This window comes from Thermobia domestica, chromosome 18, assembly GCF_964235325.1.
Source record: "Thermobia domestica chromosome 18, izTheDome1.hap1.1, whole genome shotgun sequence".
Classification (NCBI taxonomy): Eukaryota; Metazoa; Arthropoda; class Insecta; order Zygentoma; family Lepismatidae; genus Thermobia; species Thermobia domestica.
The window spans coordinates 101,053,738-101,061,701 of NC_137471.1; positions in this window are offsets into that span (position 1 = coordinate 101,053,738).

Genomic DNA, 7,964 nt, shown 5'->3' on the forward strand with positions numbered 1-7,964 from the left:
TGGGACACATTACCTGCAAATTTGAAAAAGCTTTATTTATTCAGTTAATTTATGCATTTCTTTACTAACCTCACGCTTGTAATGAAATAAGTGATTTTATTTTGTTATTAAGTGTTCAAAAAAAAGTTACAAACTTCCAGTGTATTAACGTAGGATCAAATAAAAAAAAAAAAGACGAAGGTCTTATAGTTAACAAGTGTCCATGACGCATCATCTTGGAGATATGGGCTGCCCAAAACGTAGCATACTTCAGAAGCCTGTATTTCAGAAACTATTGAACGTACACAGTGAGGCTTAAAAATTCAGGAAAGAAATTCCCCAGAGAGATAACGAGGCGACAAAGAATTTCGTTGTCGTTTGTTAAACTATTTTGTGCAATCCATTCCGAACACATTGCAGAGATTTGAAACATGCTTTTCTAAATAAAGTAACTAGGACTTTGAGGGTTAAGTACTAAGCCATACTCCATGCGTTGAATAGTTTCTGAAACTTAGATCTCTCAAGTTCAGTTTTCATCGTTTTCGGCTGCTTACATCTACGAAACGACGCGTCAAAGACATGTATTTTGACACCGGAGTACTTTTTAACTCCTTTCCTAATATTCACATGATAAAACACGAGTCCCAGATAGGATTGTTTTACTAGACCCTAATGTGTGTGCAATAGAAATGTTGAACGAAACAGTGCTTTCTAAGATAATCTATGATTCATTTATCTTGGTTGGTGCATTTTTTGGTGGTCCTGCAGCGTGAAGTTGGCAGGACCACCTTTCAAATGAATTTAGAGCCCTTAAATTGAAAGCTCAAATTCTGGGAGTTGGATTTTCTGAGAGCTCAAATTCTACTCAATATCTGCACCGAGTTTCAGAATTTAAGCTGTTGGTGTCCTGATACGATGTGTTCAAAATTGCAGCTTTTAAGTGGACTTAGACCCTTTAAATTGAAAGTTCAAATTCCTAGAGTTGGTTTTTTTGAAAGCTCAAATTCTAGTAAATATATGGACCGAGTTTGAGCTTTCGGTGGTCCTGCAGCGTGAAGTTGGCTAGTCCACCTTTCAAATGGACTTAGAGCCTTTAAATTGAAAGCTCAAATTTTGGGAGTTGGTTTTTCTGAGAGCTCAAATTCTACTCAAATTCTGCACCGAGTTTCAGAATTTGAGCTGTTAGTGGTCCTGCCAACTTCACGCACCTAGTCTCCTGCTGGAATGTTGTCTGATGAACTGCTGGTGAAGAATGAAGGCTTTAAATTTGTATGTGACTTGCAAGGTAATAGATCAAATACATGAAAGATACATTTTAATATAAAATTTTATACATGCAGTAAGCCTATAAGTAACTAACAATATTAGTATATCACCTCTGAAATATTTGCCGTTCAGAAAAGAAAACTGAATATTTAAGCGGTATTGGAAACAAATTATATATTTTGAACTTCTAATAATCAATTAGCATTCATAAATTATAAGTGAGTAATTTTTGTTTGTTTTGATTAAAGCTTTTTTCTTTCTTTTCTCCGCAAAGTATTTCAGAATTTTGTCTTTCAAATTCAGGCTAATTAATTTCAAGTTAAAATGGCCAAAATTGACAAACTGATCAAATGTTCTTGCTGAATTGATCTGAATTATGTTTTCGTAAGTCCGAAAAAACAACCCTAGATCTTTACGAATTCTCATTTTCCCTGCATTTTATCGCATATAGAGTTGGAAATTGAACGATAATATTGCTGTGTGCATACCGTAGTTATTTGATTGTACGGTGTAAGATCAAAACATAGCTACTATACAGGAAAATACTGTATTTTTTAATCGCAAATTTAATACATGATCTGTATTTCTTGGTTGATATTGATGAAAACTGCTGAAACCCGAATTGTTAGTAGGTATGCTACTCATATAAATTGTAAAATATTTGTAGCATATCAGTATCGAGCGTTTAATTTATGTTGCATTTTATGGTAATTACATCTACATAAAAATATTTTATACTTAAATAGACGTAAGATGCGTTACAAATGACTATTTAAAAAAAATAGAAAAAAACGAGAGGCAATGTTTTTTTAAAAAAAAAACGTACATTACTGAAAAAATACGAACGTTTTTTTTTCTATTTACAACACTAATCAACATACAAAATTATTAACAATGTAATTTAACAGATAGACAAACTTAGATAAACTAAGTAATGAAGAAAGTTGACTAGCTTCATCTGTTACATTTATAACGTTTATTAACTTGTAATATAGAGACAAGATAATACCGGTATATTTTAATGAGGCATTTAAATTCAAGCATACATTTGATTTCGATCGTTTCTGAATCAAATGAGATTTCATTAGACCATTCGTTTTCAGTACTTCATGACCTAGAACTACTATTTAAGGCACAATCTGAATCTCAGTACTCTTACAGGGAATCGAATCCTGGTATTCCATGTGGAAGACGTCGTTGGTTAACCATATACCCACGAGAATGCTCCAAAATATGCTTGAAAATCGGCAAACTTAGCGGGGATCGAATTTACTGAACCCTCGTGAGCTTTCTTCTCCTTAAATACGCTCAATATGGCTTAATAATTGACAATTCTCTACTTATAAGTATTTTATAATTACTTATTTGAATTACTAGTCTTAACACTTACTAGTATGTACTCGTCTGCTTTCGCTGTTTGCTTTCAAAGTAACATTTTAGAAGCGAAACAATTTAAAATATAGTTCAAGAATATTCTTTTGTTCCCTAAATACTTGCAAACAAAGTTATGCCAACATAATCTGATTTAATGATTTTTTTCTTTATTGTAAATGAGCGCTGTAAATAGTGCTTCGAAAACGTACTGCGGAGTCACTCTTTTTTCGCAAGATCTCTCGCCTTCTATACTCGCTGGCCGCAAGAAGGTATGTAGAAAACACGTTTCTTCAGTCACGTTAAAAGTGTGATTACATTTTACGTGAGAGGTAGAGGCAGACATTTAAACTGTTGTTCTGTGAGGCAAGCTAACATGAGAAAGAGTAAAGCCAGAATAGAGGGTAATATCAAGCATCGTGATTTACGGTATGTTGTCAAATCTCTCATGACATTAACCAGGGCTGCAGACTTCATTTTTTATTGTTCGATCTTTTCTCATTTCTATACAGGAATAAATGTTTATAATTGTGTTTCTTATTACTTTTAGTATTAATTAAGACACGTAACTTAGTGACTACATTACAGAGCTGCCCTGCGTTAAAATAAAATTAATATAATAATAATATCATCTAGGGTGTCCCACATAAAACCAGTACGTCTCACGCACGAGATTCAAGTAACACTTTAACAGCAACAATGAACTAACTACAATGAATAGATAATAGTAACATTAAACAGTTACCTGTTTATAAGAGCTGCTGGAAGTGGTGGCCATGGGCATCCAGGCATCGCTGACCTCGTTTGATGACGTGACCAGCAACACGCTGTAATTCTGCAGGCGTGATGTTGTTAACTTCTCTAGTAATGTACCGTTTAAGATCGTTTATTGTGGAGGATTGTCAGCATACACTTTGATTTTCAGTGTGCCCCATAAATAAAGAATCACACGATATTAAGTCCAGGGACCTTGGGGCCAAAGGACTCGGAAACGCGGCACAAATCCTAAAAATCATTTCGCGTCACAAGTTCTAAACGGCACAAGTCCTAAAAATCATTTCGCGGCACAAGTCCTAAACGGCACTGGACCTAAAAAATCTCTTGTGGCGCTACCATCGCGTCCGTGCCAAGAATACTGTCAATCTGTTTTTCAAAGTTTAGATATACTGTTTCATATTACAGAACCTTAGTTCTTACAAGTAATTTGTATAAATACATATTCTACCGTTCTGAAACAATAAATAAATAAATAAATAAATAAGCCTATTGTCCTTTCTTGTTCTTTCCATGATATATTTCTATGGTGACAAAATTTTAACTTCTACCAAATGTGATTCCCAGATCTCTCATGTCTGTTTTTCTCTATTTCCACATTATTGACCTCATATTAGTAACATAATATTGTGTTTTAGTTATGTACGTCATAAATTTTGCTTTCCTTGTGTTGTTTTGAAATAAATTATTTTTACACATATATTTATTGTATTCAAGTCTTTCTGTAGCAAATAGTTACCATACTCGTAATTAACTACTTCTTACTCGTTATCGTTATTAATAATATGGAATTAAATACGTTCATAATAGTATTGTGGGAGGGAACTACTTACTACTGAAATGCTTTATCGAATATTTAATCTGTAGTTTATAGCAGGGGTGGCCACAGAAGTGAATGGCTTATAGCCCATAGTGCGTCACTGAAATTTTAGGGGATCTTTGAAAAACAACTTAATTGAAATTAATGGGAAACTTACAAGGTAGGGTACCCAGGTGTAACACACCAATTCTGATAAGATTGCACAGACATAAAGAACATCGAAAAAGAAGCGAACGTATTTTTTATATTGGCCAACATGTACATTGAAAGGTTCAAATAGGGGCATAAAAATGGGGTCAAAATGAGATTATGTGGAATATAGCGATAACGAGAAGAGATATCGGAAAAGTTTAAATGTGCTAAATACTACCCATAGTCGACGCAATTCAATGGGGTAGAACGCACCCATGAGAAGAGAGCAGAACATCCAAAAATGGACCGATCGCGTGTACAACATTGTCACAATGTGTTACGGAAATGGGCGAAAAGGGTGATAAGGAGCAGGAAGAAAGAAGAAACGAAAACAGAAAATACGTGTTTTTGGTTTGGGTGCATATGTTGCCCGTAAGCGAAAGAGACGCAGATTTATCTCAATTCCCGAAGATGGGATAACACGCAGGAAGGATGCAAATGCCGTTCATATAGACAGCCAGCGAGACAGCACTGCGCAGTGGGTTGCATATATCGCGTAATGAGAACAACGATGAGATGGATGTTGGAAACGAAAATGTGTGTAGGCAGTAGTAACACAAAAACAAAATTGTTACTATTACTATGTTGTATGCGTATTTTCGTAGTGATATAATGTTGGTACTAATGTGTGGTACTGATATTAATGTTGCTGTTTATCTTAAGTATGTGGACCACCTGCTATTAAATTCTACTGTGCTATGATTTTTTGTTCCCATTACCCGATATATGCAACCCACTGCGCAGTACTGTCTCGCTGGCTGCCTATACGAACGGCGTTTCATCCTTCCTGCGTGTTATCCCACCTTTGTGCATTGAGAAATATCTGCGTTTTTTTCGCATATGAGTACCCAGGTGTACCCAGAGTACACCTGGGTACTCTGCCTTGTTAGATATATTTAAAATAAATTTATTTAATACAAAAACATTGCGTTTAATCAATGCCGCAACCATGCTTGGGAAAGGGATGTATTAAAGTACGAACCATTGAAATAGTGTAGAAGCAATAGCTGAGGTTTCTTTTTTTTTTCTTTTTTTTTTTTTTTTTAGTTTCTGAGCTTTGCGTTCTTATACAAATTCGTGATTACGAAGTAGGAATCGACTTTCTAAGATTGCCAGTGGCAAGAAGAAGTCGACCGAACTGAATGAAATTGAGCGCATATACTGTAGACGTAAAATGAGGGAATACATGTTTCGTATTCTCCTAGAAAAAACGATTGGGTGGGGCACGGACCCCTCCAAACATTTGATTACGAAATATCAAAAGTGCTAATAACAGTATGTCAGAAGTGCCTAAAGGACATGAAGAACTGCAAGGAAACTTTCTGTAGGGACAATACGCAAAAAATAAATTTACACGGGTTTTATATTTTCTTTAGAAAAATGGTTTCAGAGGCAAATGCACCCACTCAAAATTTTGAAATTTGACGCCAGAAAGGCAAAAAGAAGTGGATCGAAGCGAATGAAATTGTGCACAGATATTGTAGACGTAAAATGAGGGTATTCCCTAATCTTACGTCTACAATATTTGTGTACAATTTCTTTCACTTCGGTCTACTTCTTCTTGCCTGTCGGGCGTCAACTTTCAAAATTTTGGGTGGGAAATTTTGCCCTCTAAAACCGTTCTTCCGCAGAAGGTAAAAAATCACGGATTCGTTTATTTTATGTGTAGTATCTACCTGCCAAATTTTATCAAAATCGGAATGTTACCATTGGGAAGTGTTCCATGTTGGTATTATATGTAAGTGAATTACAAAGGAGTTCTTTTTCTGTAGGAAGAGGGTGAAGCTTTTATTTGAAACAGTACTCCCTGCTTGTGTAATTGTTAGCGCGTATGACTTGCACACAGGGTCTCAAGTTCGATCCCCATTGAGAGTTTATTATGAAAGTTTTTTCCTCAAATTTACGAGTTCCGTATATATTTGGTACATCTTTAAAAAAATTAAAATTTCAAGTGTTCTGGAATTTATTAATATAGAAAAAAGGGACAGTTTTGTTTATAAACACGTCTCCATGTAAGAAATTTTAGTTTGGAGCTCATGATTCATTCCCATTCTGCCTAAAGGCCATCCAGCACTTTGTAGAAAATATTTAAAATTATCTTATCTTTAGGCAGAACGGCAATTCCTGTTCTGCCTAATCTTTGGATACAGTGAACTTTATGTTGGAACGATTTATTAAAGAGAAATGTAGCACCAAAATGCTCGACTCCTAGCGTGTTTTTGTGCACATCGGAAGTCATGTAGGTGCATATAATGGCTGTAGTAACGAGAGCGGGCACAAAACCCAAGCGATAAAAAATCCAAGAAAAATTCTGACAAGGCGGACAAAATCCTATGGACAGCTTGATTTACCAGTGCTCGCCCTATATGATTATTTTTCCTTCAATTGTCACATTTTCTTTCGTTTAAAATACGGAAGACCCAATAAAAATTATTCCTAACAATGATATAGGCCTAATAAAAGGGTAGATTGGTTTTAATTACTTTCACACCCACCCACGTGAAAAGTTTTGGGTACTCCTATTTATTATATATTTAATACATTTGAAATAGTTCAGCATGTTATTGTTAAACCATTCATTTTGACTGTGAAAACTAACTGTGATGTTATTTTATTATTTTTAAATGTTCATCTTCATGACGTAGCATATAGGAGTCTTATTTTGAGCGTTGTATAAATATTTGTTTATTTGAATTCTGAAATACTGATCAAGATTTTTCTTTAGCAAAGATCAAAATGTGAAATATAGTCTATACTTACTACTGTACAACAGTCTTACGTGTTTTATTGAGTTTGCAGTATTTTAAAAAGGTTACTTCAATAAAGTGAAGAATTACAGATAACATTTCAGGTGCATAACATAATCATCTTCTTCATAGGTATTCTGCCATTATTGGCAGATCACTTGCTGCAACTGAGAAGCTTCCATGCTCCACGGTCTTCCGCTAACCTCTTTGTCTTCACGTACGATTTTTCTGTTTTGATATCGTCCATCAATCATAGTCTCCTTCGGCCCTGCCTCTGTCAAAGGTGTGTGACAGTTGAAGAAAAGAATAATCATTCTTTTATTGGGTTGCGCCTATGATTCTGTCTCTTGTTCATTTTGTCAGAATTTTCAAGGTCTTGTCCTCTTGGATTTTGTCCTGCATTCGTAATAATCTGTTTAGTAATTCTAACAAAGTCTGTAAGAAGAATAAAAATATCTTCAAGTTTCATCATAAATTTTAGATGTTATTCTACTTGTTCTTTTCGTAAAAATGACTAGGATACAGTTCTGTCATTAGCAGTGTCATTCACACCTACTTTAATAAAAATGAATGTAATTTTTTTAACATCTGCAGGGAAATGGAAAATCGATTGATTCAGTTGCAGGAAAGTCGTCTGTCATTGTGACTGAAACGGACATAAAACAAACCTAATTCGGCCTAATATCAAGTCATTTCACATCAAAATTTTATTCAATTTTCCAAAAGTTCATTTCCAACATGCTAAGACTCTCAGTACGTAAAATGTGTCACAGTTCGCATCCTCAAGAGATGTTTGGCCACAAGTAAGCAATGCA